The sequence below is a fragment of the Leopardus geoffroyi genome, chromosome B2 (genome assembly GCF_018350155.1).
Source record: "Leopardus geoffroyi isolate Oge1 chromosome B2, O.geoffroyi_Oge1_pat1.0, whole genome shotgun sequence".
NCBI lineage: Eukaryota > Metazoa > Chordata > Mammalia > Carnivora > Felidae > Leopardus > Leopardus geoffroyi.
Window position 1 is genome coordinate 70,725,526 of NC_059332.1, and position 13,358 is coordinate 70,738,883.

Below are 13,358 nucleotides of genomic sequence, written 5' to 3' on the forward strand. Positions count from 1 at the left end.
TATATTAACACGATAAGGCAATTCAACTTGAAAAACAGGTGCTTAGCTTCCATTATGTGCCCAACACTTCACATGTGAAAGACTTAGAAAGGCTACTACTAGCGCTATCAACAATAGCCAAGCTATGGAAAGAGCCTAAATGTTCATCAATGATGAGTGGATAAAGATGTGGTATCTGTATATAAATATATAAATATTTAATATACTTATATATTTATATATTATAAATATATATTATTTTTATATTATATTATAAATATATTTATATATTATACTAAAATATAATGTATATAAACATAATATTTATTTTAAATATAAACATATCTGTACAGAAATATTACTCAGCCATCAAAAAGAATGAAATCTTGCCATTTGGAATGATGTGGATGGAGCTATAGTGTATTATGCTAGGCAAAATAAGTCAGTCAGAGAAAGACAAATACCATATGATTTTACTCATGTGGAATTTAAGAAACAAAACAGATGAACATATGGGAAGGGGGATAAAAAAGAGAGAAAGGGAAGCAAACAATAAGAGATTCTTAATGATAGAGAACAAACTGGGGGGAGGGTTGATGGGGGAAAGGTGGGTGAGGATGGGCCTAATGGGGGATAGGCATTAAGGGCGGCACTTGCTATGATGAGCACTTGGTGTTATATGTAAGTAATGAATCACTAAATTCTCCTGAAACTAACCAGAATTTAAATAAAAATTTGAAGGAAAAGAAAGGCACCCGGCAAATGGTATGCTCTCAATATGTGTTACTATTGCACACAAATTTATGCCTTGATTCAGAATATACTGATGTTTGAGATTCAGTTTTACTACCTCTCAGCCTCAGTACTGTGTTCTCATGGGAGTCAAATTCAGCATCAGCTTTCAATGCTGTTAACAAAGGTGAGATGAATCTTCAGGAAAAGTAGATTTCAGTGGTGGGATTTAATTCTCCCCAGGCTCTCACACTGGGGCACTCAGTCCCACAGCCCAGAACCTTTTGTGTTTCCATGTTTGTGTGCTGCTAGGAAATGCCATGCCATGTGTTTGCACAAAGAGCCTCTGGTGACACGTACATCCTATTGAGTGAGGGGGAAAAAAAGTTGTTCTCCTGGATACTGAGAAACAAAAGTGTCATTTCCTTAAAATTCAGGGCTTCCCATAATGAATGGTTCAACGTTTTGACCCTCTTTTGAGTAGTGGGGACAGTAATTCAGAGTTCTAGATGGCATAGTGTACACATCTGGCATTTCATTCCTACACATTACCACAGTGAAGGAAGGCTTTAAGACTTCTAAGAATATTTCCAAAATAATTGCAAACAGGGACTTGACCAGATACTTGTATGCCAGTGTTTATAGCAGCATTATTTACAATAGCTAACATGTAAAAACAACCCAAAGGTCCATCAATGGATGAATGAATAAACAAAATGTGATACGGGCATACAATGGAATATCATTCAGTCATAGAAAGGAATGACACATGTTACAATAATGAAACTTGAAAGTACACTAAGTGAAATAAGCCACATAAAACAAGACAAATATTATATGATTCTACCTCTGCAAGGCTTTTAGAACAGGCAAACTTACAGAGACAGAAAGTAGAATAGAGGTTACCAGGAAAGCAAATTACCAAGGAGAGAGGAAACCAGGAGTTTATGTTTAGTGGATTCAGAGATTCAGTTTGGAAGGATGAAAACGTTCTGGAGGAGGATAGTGGTGATGATTACATAACATTATCAATGTATTTAATGCAACCATATTGTATACCTTAAAAGTGTTAAAATGGTAAATTTTACATTTGTATACTTACCACAATATAAAAAATAATTTAAAAAAAATAGTGGTTCAGGGCTTTCATGACAATATCATTCACGTGTTCTATTGATCCAAAGTAAGGTCGAGACAGTTGAGTGGTGTTGCACATTGGCTACTATTTGTCAATGCTAGAAGTGTTTCGTGTTTTTTTGTCTCATGTTCTTTTTTTGCAATACATACTCAACACTTTTTCTTGTCCATTGCTTAATGTAGGCTTTAATCATTTCCTATCTGTTCTATACTGCAAAAACCTCTAATAGATCCCCCAGTTATTCATTATTCATTGTATTGTGAACAAAATCACAAGTCTGATCTTATATCTTAACTCTAATTTCTGCCGTAATTACCTTCAATGGCCCCTGTAACCTGAATATTAACCATCAAATACCTTAAGACAATGTCTAATTCTTCCCATACACTCAGTCTATTGCTTGACCATTAGCACCAGCCTCCTACTTGTCACTACCATGTTCCTGCCAATCTGGACTAGTTGTTGCCCTGCCTTCTCCATTCATGCCATTTGCTTATGTGAAATATCTCTTTTCCCTACAATATTCCCTTATGATGGCATCAGTCTAAGGCAGCCAGAAACAGCCATCTCCACAGGAGGGATATCTGTGGCACTTGGCCCTAACAGGTTTTCTCCTAACCAAAGGCCTTCTTGCTATGAAGAGCAACTATCATGATATTACCATTTTTACATTTCCATTTCAGTCCAATTCTTCAGCTGCTTGGTATTGCCTTCCTTCAGATATCATTTCTTTAGTCAAGTTTTAGTGATATGCTTCTCTCCCTTGGGAGTAAGTCTGCTCACTCTCTCTCTCTCTCTCTCTTGCTCTCTTTCTCTCTCTCCTTAGTTGACTTGTGTATTTGTGTTCTGGTTCATTAGGTGTTGATTGCCATTTTCACTTTCTGAGGGCAACTCTACCTATCCTTTCACGTCAGTTCACTGCCACACAATGCAACATCCTAGCCTATGCAATATTTAATAAATGCTCCCATACAAATTCTCCTGGGTTATTAGCTTCATGGAACGCTGCCGGGTGATTTATTTCCTTAATCCCAGTACCTCTGGGGAATAGCTAAAGTACAGAAACTCTTGCCTCGGTGTGATAGTGAAAAACGTCTTATCAGAAAAAAAAATAGAGAATTTATTCATTACTATGTAGGCACTAAGAATTAGTGGATTCTGGGGTGCCTGGGTGGCTTAGCCAGTTAAGGGTCCAATTCTTGATTTCAACTCAGGTCATGATCTCATGGTTCATCAGGCTACGCGCTGACATTGAGGAGCCTGCTTAGGATTCTCTCTCTCCCTCTCTCTCTACCCATCCCCCACTTGCTTATGCTCTCTCTCTCTCAAAAATAAATAGAATTAAAAAAATTTGTGCATTCTTTAAAACCTAACCTTCATTGCAACCAATAACAATTTGTTTACTCATTCAACAAACATTTTATTACGCACCTACTAGGCACCATTCTAAATTTGGGGGCAATAAAAATTAATATGACATGGTTCCTGCTGTCAAAGAACCCAGGTAATAGAAGAAGTAGAGATATAAAGATATGCAATTCAATGTTTTAAGTGAAATGACAGAGTTATTCACAAAATATTGGGTGGAGTTAGGGTTGATGAACAAAACCCAGCCTGGAAATCTATGACAGTTGTCCCTTAATTAAAATACCTTAATTCATAAACTGAATCTTCAAGAATGAATGGCAGTATAATACAAAGAACCATATTGAGGCCTAGCATTAATCACAAAGAATTCTAATAATTTGAGTAGAAGCATTTTACCTATCACCCATACCCTAGTCTCTGCCCAGGGATCTTATAGCAGAATAGACATAAATGGAGGACACCATGTTTCCCTCATTAGCATTTTACCTATCACCCATACCCTAGTCTCTGCCCAGGGATCTTATAGCAGAATAGACATAAATGGAGGACACCATGTTTCCCTCATTTTTAGCAAATTGATCTTTTGCGGGTTGAAGGCATTTATTTACTCTTAGCCCCCTTTTACCAATAGGGGTAGAAAAGTAAGAGTACATACACTTCCAGTATATAAAATTTAAGTAATTTGGGACTCAAATGTCAGCATAAGACACTATAAAATTTGGCCATGGTTTATTTGGGATAGAAAGGGACAAAACAATGCCCTGAAAAGGTTAGGAACACGATCCTCTCCTGCCCATTTTCACCAAATGAATTTTCATGATAATGAAAAGGTAGCCATTGAGGTAAAATAGAAGAAACATTCTGATGAGACTTTTGTTAATGTGTCTCTGTCTATATCAAGTTTGAATCCAGACTTTGCTGACATGTAGGGTATGTCATGTGGAATATCATGTAGCTACTATAATCTTCTCATATACTCTGCCTAAAAATGTCCTTTGACTTCTTTTATATTCTTTTGTTAACCCAGAGCCCCAAAGGGTCCAACCATTAAATATTTAGAGATAGTACTTAGTAGCCATGACAAATAGTAATCTGTCAGGCAAGAAGGTGAAGGGGTGAGAGTATTTCAGACAGGGCAAAGACATAAAGGTGTGGAATCACACATCCAGCTAAACACTGCATGGCAGGTGCTGGTCAGAAAAATGATGCAACTGGAACCAGGTAGAGGCTCATGGGGGCCTTTTATTCCACAGTAAGAAAACTGATGCTGTTGACACTTAAATCACATTGAAGGCTTTCACAAGGGTAGTGAACATCATATCTATGTTTAAAGAGTTTATTTAGTCTTTTAGTTGTTTAGAAAATGGAATTGAAGGGAAATAAAGACTAAATGCCCAGAGACCACTTAGAAAGACCACAAGAGTTCAAGCAAACTAGAATAGAGGCAATAGAAACAGAGAAATGGGGACATATTCAAAAAATACTTAGGGGTCGACTGGGTGGTTGGTGAGGGAGAAAAAGTCTCAAGAATTGCTCCTAAGTTTTTGGTTTGGCTAGAAGAATGAGGTGGATGGTCTTATCATCAACTGAAATAAAGACTGGAAAAGGAAATATTTTATAGGGGAAATTAAGAGCTCTGTGTGGGTTGTGCTGACTTTTAAGGGAATATAAGACCTACAGCTGAAGGTGTTGGATGAATAATCTAGACATAAGAAGGATTTGCCAGAAATAAGCACATAGATGGTTAAAACCATGGGGCCTGATGAGATCAGCCGAGGAAAGTACATAGATGGAGGGGACATATTAGTTGAAGATAAAAAATGTACTCTAGGAAGACAGACAAAAAGAAGATTAAGAGTATAGAAGAGAAATACAAAACACCCCAGTATTACAGAATTCAAGTTTTGAAACTGATAGTCTAACGACAAAAGAGATCAGCGGAATCAAATTCAACAGAGAAGTCCAATAGTATGTATACTGAAAATGCTCATTTGGCAGCTGCTTGCCTTTTAAAAAAACAATTTCTGGAAACTGGTGGAGGCAGAAGCCAATTTTCATTGAGAATAGAGCACATGGAAAGTGAAGGAATAGAGATAACTTTTCTTCCGCTGGTATGTGAGAATGTCGAGCTTTGTTCTTCCAATTTCAGCAATACAATATTCTAAGGTGTCCAATGCAGAGGCTGAGTCTTAAAGATACCTTGTTGTGCTGGTGGTGGTGTGTGGGGAATAAGCTCAGAAATTCCCTGGGCTTATACCAATGGGTTAACAAGGCATAAAGAATTATAAAGCTATAGGGTGTTCTCACCCAGACTTGGGTGAACAAGATAAGACCGCCAGAATGAAGTAGAGCAAGATGAGACCCTAAAAATGAAGTAGACCCCCAGAATGAAGTTGCCTGGCAAGAGCCCCAGAATAAAATAGGGAGGGGCTAGAGCCCCCAGAATAGAGAGGGAGGGGCAAAGGCCCAGAATAGACAGGGGGGCAAAGGCCCCCAATACAAAGGTATATGAGGTAGGCAAGATTAGGCATTCAGGGCAAAAGTGCCCCCCAATTTAGTACTATAGCATAAAGCTGCTTTCATAGGAGGGAAGGACCAAGTTAGGTAAACAGGTAAATAGGGCTATAAACCACTGAGCTGTAGATGCTGCTGCCCAGAGTGGAGGTGATTAGCAAAAGAAAAGGTGCCTTGTTAACCCTGAGGTTATTTGTTCTGTCTTATCCCCTAGGCTAGCTAAGAAAAACAGACAAGGCGCCTCTTATATGCTGTTAACAACCATCTGCCCATCTGCCAGGAGCCAGGATTTTGTTTTATATTGACCTAAACCCAAATACCTATATCTTCAAAACCCCCTTTTCTCTCATGCCCATGAGTTAATGTTCACCAGTTCATTGTCTCTTTGTGCATGCCCATCACGTTTGTAAACCTTCTGGTATTAATAAATATGGGGCAAGGACCCTTATTCGGGGCTCTTGTCTTCTCCCAGACATTAGCCATCTCTCGCATTTTAATCCTGTGTCCCGCTCTCTTCTTATCAAGAGAGAACTTTAGACTTAGAGTCTACGACAGTGGTGATGGTGAAGGTGACAGTGGTAATGGTGGTGGGCATGGGGGTGGTGGTGGTGGTGGTGATGGTGATGATGACAGTGGTAGTAATGGTGATTGTAGTGGTGGAGGTGGTGGTGGTGATGGTGATGGTCTCTGTTTCTTATTTTATTCTCCACACCTCTAGTTACCCAGCCTATAAGTTTGTTCATTGACTTTCTGGGAGACAGCAGATAACACACAATCTTTTATCTGCCAATATATAAAAGATATTTCCATAGCAACAGCCTCTCAGATTTTTGTGGAGAAAATAGAACTCAGTCACTTTCATAGTTACTCATCATCTTGTTTCCTTATGTCTTGTTTTTCTTGTCATTCAGAGAGAAAGAGACACAGAGAGAGATAAAAGAGAGAGAGAGAACCTTTCTTCTCTTTGGCTCCTCCGCAGTCCTTCTGACACTCTGACTCTCCCTGACACATAGACAATGAGCCCAATGTCTTCAGGGGCTATGAATATGTTCCTCACCAACTGAAAACTACTTAGTAATGAATAAGTGAATGAATAATGCATCTCTAATGTCACTCTTGTTACATACATTTTCATGTTTCTTTTCTTGTCTAGATTATGAAATCCTAGAAAGCAGGAATAGCCTTATGTTTTGTAGCATTTTTGGTGCCTTAGATAGCACCCAACTGCAAACTAGGTAGTTAAAGAATTTTTTTCAGTGGTTGAATGAACTCACACAGTATTATGTAAAACAGAAGGGGGAGTACTCAGCACTGTGACACATTCATCAAAACAATAAAATAGTTCCTGCTCTTGAATAATTGGAAGAACTAAACTAACATACATGAAAAAGTTTGGAGAAAATGTTAACACTGGTTTTGGCCATAAAAATACTCATGGAGATTAGAGACCTGTGCCCTAGAACTGGCAAAAAAATTAAGAAGAGGTAAATGTTATTTGACCCTTTAAGAAGGGATTGGCTTAAAGTGAAGAGAATACAAATCCAATATCTGGGTTGACAGTGCCAAACTGCAAGAGAATCCAGGATTACCCAGCATAACGTGATGGAGAGGGCAGGGGGAGCCCAAGGTAAATGGGACAGGGATGGTAATGGCAGCGTGAACAAAAATGGAAGCTCTTCTCTTTTTTGGAGAGGTAGGAAAAGATGAAATAGGTTCTATGAATATATTTCAAGCCCATATTCCTTTCTGTTGAACACATGTAGAGAAAATACTTCATACCTACCATTCACTTGTTTGAAAACCAAGTTCCTCCTTAGAGTGTCATGATAGAGCTAGTGCAAGAGACCTGGCAGGGGCCTCATGATTTTCCCAGTCAATGAATTCAGATGCTGCAATGAATATGGAAGGCAGTCTAGGAGAAACACACAGAAACATTTTTTTTAGTAACACTTATTTTCTCTTGGCTCATCAGTATTGATATGACTGATAAAACACAACATGAAAAGACAGAAAAGCTTCTCTTCTCACCAAGTGGAAGAGATGGGATGGAATAAAACTGAGCAAAAGGTTGAAAGTATTTAAAGTGGAAGCTTGCAATACTGGTAACTCATTTCCTACAGACAATAGAATATTTCTGAAATAATAATAGGAGTAACTGCACATGAATAGAGAAGTCACTAAATGTCAATGTTCTTCCCCAAGTATATCTAATTAAGAAAAAAAAACTCATTCCATAATAATGTAACAAAATCTTAATTGTGCTATTTACAGTGTTTATGAGTATTTGTTCTATTTTGAAGGCTCATCTATGAATTTCATTTCTGGCAGTTATTGGAATTTTAAGAGATCATCATTCACATGAATATATTTTTCACAGGGTTGGAGTCTACCATACTCATTGTAGCCAACAAAGACATTACTGCCTTTCATTTGAACATTGCTAGCAGTGCTTGGCATATAGTAGATATTCCACATATATTTGTTGAGTTCAATTCTGAGAAGATTTATTTGCTTTGCAGCTAAACATGTAATATAAAATGACTAATTCCTAGAGAAACAACTTTTTTTCCATACTCTCAAATCAAATTTTCCATACTCTGAGGGTCTAAAATTTGTTTTGTTTCCTTTATTTGCAACAACTACTATAAGACATAATCATAATAACTTATTCTGCTCTCTTTTGATTGTAAATTCTATAAGAAGAGAAATCTTGACTGTTTTGTTTGCTGCCTCACATGTAATAGATATGCAACAAATGTTCGTTAAACGAATGAACAAACAAAATTGACCTCCTTGATACCTATGTTGGTGAGAGAGATAGGGAGAGAGGAAGAAATATTCCTAGTAACTTTAATACATGTACACATTTACCTCTCATATAGATTGTACTTATAATTTCTTTGAGGCATCAGTTCTGGCCTAGAACTGCTTAGAACTACTCAAAATGATGTTTTTTAACTACCAGAAATGAACAGAATTAGGATATATCAAATTTGAGATGGAATGGATACAATTCAGAATTATCAGGAATTACATGTATCAACTAATTGCATTTATTAACCATTGAAAACGTAACGTAGTTTCTAAAAATTTCTGAAGGAATTCCAAATTAAAAAGAAAAAAAAAACATAGCCACAACAAAATAAGCATCAGTCCTAACTTAATATTCTTCAGTTGAGTCAAACTTAAGTAAAAGAGACTATTCTGCTCTATTGGAATATGAAAACCTTATTCAGGGGATGCCTAGGTGGTACAGTCAGTTGAGCCTCTGACTCTTGATTTTGGCTCAGGTCATGATCCTCGGGTCATGGGATCCAGCCCCCTGTTGGGCATGGAGTCTGCTTAAGACTCTCTCTCCCTCTCTCTCTGCCCCTCTCCCCTGCTCATGCTCACTCTCTCTCTCTAAAATTAAAACAAAACTTTATTAAGGATCCATTGAATACATCAATTAGAACTGAAATCCAGGAGTGCCTGGGTGGCCCAGTCAGTTGAGTGTCTAACTCCTGATTTTGGCTCAGGTCATGGTCATGGGATCAAGCCCCTTCTCTTAATATTCTGTCTCTCTTTCTCTCTGCTCCTCCCCTATGCTTACTCATGTTCTCTCTCTCAAAGAAAATAAATAAATAAAGTCTCTTATTTCTTAAAAAAAAAAAAAAAGGAACTGAAACCCAAACAAAATGAGAGAGTACTTTTTCAGAAGTGTTTCATCACAAATCTCATAAAAACTTTTGTTGGCTATCTATTATATGCTGCAATTTGGAAACTTTTTAGACTTTGGAACAATTCCTTCAGAAAAAAGGGTTTGCAAAGAAGCAGTATATAAAACAGATTATTAGAGTTGCTCAAGAGGAAAGTAGGAGTAGGTGGGAAGTCATAAGGATCTAAGGAATCCTGCCACGCACTGGGAATTTAGGACTAAAAAGAACTTGGTTCTAAGCACAGAACTCCATTAACTAGAATGCCCAGGTGACCTTCCAAGCTTCACAATTCTCATCTATAAAATGGAAAATATGACATATCTTATGGAATTGTTAAGAGAATTAAATGGGATGATTGTTTGAAGTACTCAGCATATAGCCTGAGATGCAATAAGAGGTCACCAAATGGTATCATGGCAGAAAATGTTGGCACTCTACCCCTCTCCTTAGATCTCTAGCCACCACTTTAGTGCACTTCACTCACCTCTGACCCTTCAGTCAGCACTTAACACTTGCTTTTGGTAGAACCCAGGCAGGGACAGGTGAAGTGCCTGGAAATTTACATCACCAACCCCTTCTGTCCATGCATCATGGCCCTTACTCAATGACTGAAATGTACATAAAGGAGTACTTTCCATTATACCATTAAGGGCTTACTTTCCATTATACTACCCCACTTCAGGATCAAGCTAAAGCCATCTCTAGCACTTTGCCAAAAAAAAGAAATTACTCCCCCTACTTGTCTTCTCGTTTTTCCCTTTCCTGCTGCCCTACTCCCTTATAGAGCTTCCTGGGTGTGCTTCTTTAACAAAGCATTTACACATGAATACCCTTTTTAGGGCCAACTCTGAGCAATACAACCTAAATGGGGATTGATATATGTTTATTAGCATGGCATACAAAATACTGAATAATCTCAATCTCATTTTCAGACATTCTTCTCCATGGGTTCTCTAACTCAGCCAGAGAAGTCTTGGGGCTCCCAATACACCATGAATGTACATGTCTCTATTTTTTTCTGTTTAAATTTTTTTAAATGTTTATTTATTTTTGAGACAGAGAGAGAAAGAGCATGAGTGGGGGAGGGGAAGAGAGAGAGGGAGACACAGAGTCCAAAGCAGGCTCCAGGCTCTGAGCTGTCAGCACAGAGCCCACCACAGGGCTCAAACCACGAACTGTGAGATGATGACCTGGGCGGAGGTTGGATGCTTAATTGACTGAGCCACCCAGGCGCCCCTCTTATTTAGAATGCTTTTTCTCTGTGAGAAATACCTAGTCATCCTTCAAGACCCACTTCAAATGTTCCCTCTTCTGTGATACAACCTGAAATTCTACCAGAAAAAAATTACTCCCTTAGCAAGTGTCTTTAAATTTTATCCATATATCTTCTATAAAATACACCACATTGCATTGGTGAGTATGTCTGGGAACTCTTTGATAATGATGACTTCATCAATTCATTTACCTTTGAATTTCACCCAGTTCCTCTCCAGCCATCCTACCATCCACCTTCATCCTTGTCACATACATGTCCAAGATCCTTTACCCAAACCCATACAAACAGATGAGTTTGGGAATTCAAAACTTTCAGCACTAAGAATGGTGTTAGAGGCCACACATCACACCTCTGTAGAGCATTTCTAGCAGGTTCTGGGGTGGCACCTCAAAGCTGAATACATCAGTTTCTTCAGGGAGAGAAATGAATACTTACACTAAATGGGATAAATAAAAAATGCACATAGCCTCATATCCATTCAGGTAATGTTTTGCAACTAAATGAACTCAGGTTTCTTAAGAGGTTTTTTTTTTTTTTATTTAAGCTTTATAAATAAGAGGTTGTAGACCTTTAATAGAAGCTCAGTATGTGCTTATTGAACTTGACCCAAGAAGACATCCTCTCATTGCTGTTTCCATTACATTTCCCTCACATTTAAACTTATTAAGAACAGCTTTTTAAATTGTTTTAAGTTTATTTATTTTGAGAGAGAGAGAGAATGAGTGGGTGAGGGCAGAGAGAGAGAGAGAGAGAGAGAGAATCCCAAGCAGCCTCCATGCTGTCAACACAGAGTCTGACGTGGGGCTGAATATCATAACTGTGAGATCATGACCTGAACCGAAATCAAGAGTCAGATGCTTAACTGACTGAGTCACCCAGGCGCCCCCAGAACAGCTTTTTTAAAGCTCCTGGATACAATTGCTTTTTAGCAAAAGCCAAGATGAACTACCCGAATCACCAGATTTCCTTACCCAATCCCTGGAGAAACAGATTATACTGTTTTTGCTGCTTCTCTGAATATCAGACCTGTGAAGCATGGTCTTCTATGTCAATGTATAAAAATTGAAGAACCTTGGAATATGACTAATTTGACTACAAAATCTGAGGCCAGCAAATTGCTTAAACGTGCCTTTCTCTTGCTTTGTACTAGGCTAATAATAATCTCACAGACATGAAAACTAAATCCCCCAAAGAGATGGAATCACATTTGATGGCTGGAAGCATTTTAGAGGGCACCTAATTCAATCCCTTCATTTTATAAATGATGGAACAAAGGCTCAGAGATGTTAATTGACTTTCTTGGGTTCACATAGTAGGTTAGTAGCAAAGCAGAAATGAGAATCAAAATCTCTAGCATGAGTCCCCTTTTCTCCATACTATTTTATCTCAATAAAATAGGAATTCTCCTCTGGCCCTGATCCTTTCAGCCTGCTATTCCAAAAGCACGGATATCCTATTCTACTCTCTGAAAACCTGCAATGCATGCATGTACACTTCCTGATTCTGCACACAAGACTGTCATTTGAAAAAGTGATAATAGTAGCTTTCTCTTTACTGAGCCTATATAGTATGTCGAGGTCTCCACTTGGTGCCTAATAAAAGGAATTTATAAATGGAAGACAATATTACCATGAACGATTGTGGTTCTAACCGGCATACATTAAAAGTCTTAATAAAATTATTTTTGAAAATATTCTTAGATTTTTTAAAGTTATCCTTACAATGAAATAAAACACACTAGGCTTATTAGTCAGATTCTTAATGATTCCAGAGTTTAAGACCCTTATAATTACTTTATTGGAATAATGTCAATGAAATAATGCATTTAAATGCTACACACATTTTAATTTGCTATTTCTATAGTATCACTTAAATAGAGATTTTTGAATTAAACTCTAATGATGAAATTTAAACATGAAAAGTTCAGTTCAAGGAAATAGTATTTTAATGCGTGTACCATAAAACTTGAACATTATTTTAAATATCATCACCTTATTTAAGGAGGAGCAAGTATTTCCCCAAGCATTAGGCACAGTTAAATTTCATAAACTTTATTCAAAAAGACATAATTTTTTCAGCTGAGATTTATCTACAGAAAAAGTTGCAGTAACAGAAAAAAAAAAAAAAAAAAGAACTTTGCATCTCTGTTTCCTATCACATCATAGTATCCAGAGAGGATTTCCTCCTCCACTGGCCACCCTCTTGCTTCCTATTTTGGGAAAAGTGTAAAGAAAAAAGACAAAAGTGTAGTGTGGGCTCACACCTGCCTGGAGAATGTGAACACACAGGGGATGTGATAATAAAGAAATGATGTTTGTGGGGCTCCTTGATGGCTCAATCAGTTAAGCATCCAGCTCCTGATTTCATTTCGTGGGTTTGAGATCAGCATTGCACTGTCAGCACATAGCCCGCTTGGGATTCTCTCTCTCTCCCTCTCTCTGCCCCTCCCCCACTCATGCTAGCTCTCTCCCTCTCAAAACAAATAAATAAACTTAAAAAATTAAGTTTAAAACATCAATTTCTCTCTACCTTAGACCATTTGGATTACAAACAAAAGAATTCTCTCATCAGTTTCTTTGTTAAAAAAAAAGCAATGATTATCTTTAGTGAAAGCAGATGAACAAACTGTTGATTGGAAGTAAAATAAACAATT

At 37.7% G+C, this 13,358-nt stretch overlaps 1 long non-coding RNA gene across 1 annotated transcript in view; it reads right to left on the minus strand.

Annotated features, from left to right (window-relative positions):
* Nucleotides 1–13,358, minus strand: part of LOC123608639 — a 390,026-nt gene that overhangs the window by 68,470 nt on the left and 308,198 nt on the right. The window contains exon 4 of the long non-coding RNA XR_006717352.1: nucleotides 7,515–7,643. This is a non-coding gene — a long non-coding RNA (uncharacterized LOC123608639). The remainder of the gene's footprint in view (nucleotides 1–7,514; nucleotides 7,644–13,358) is intronic.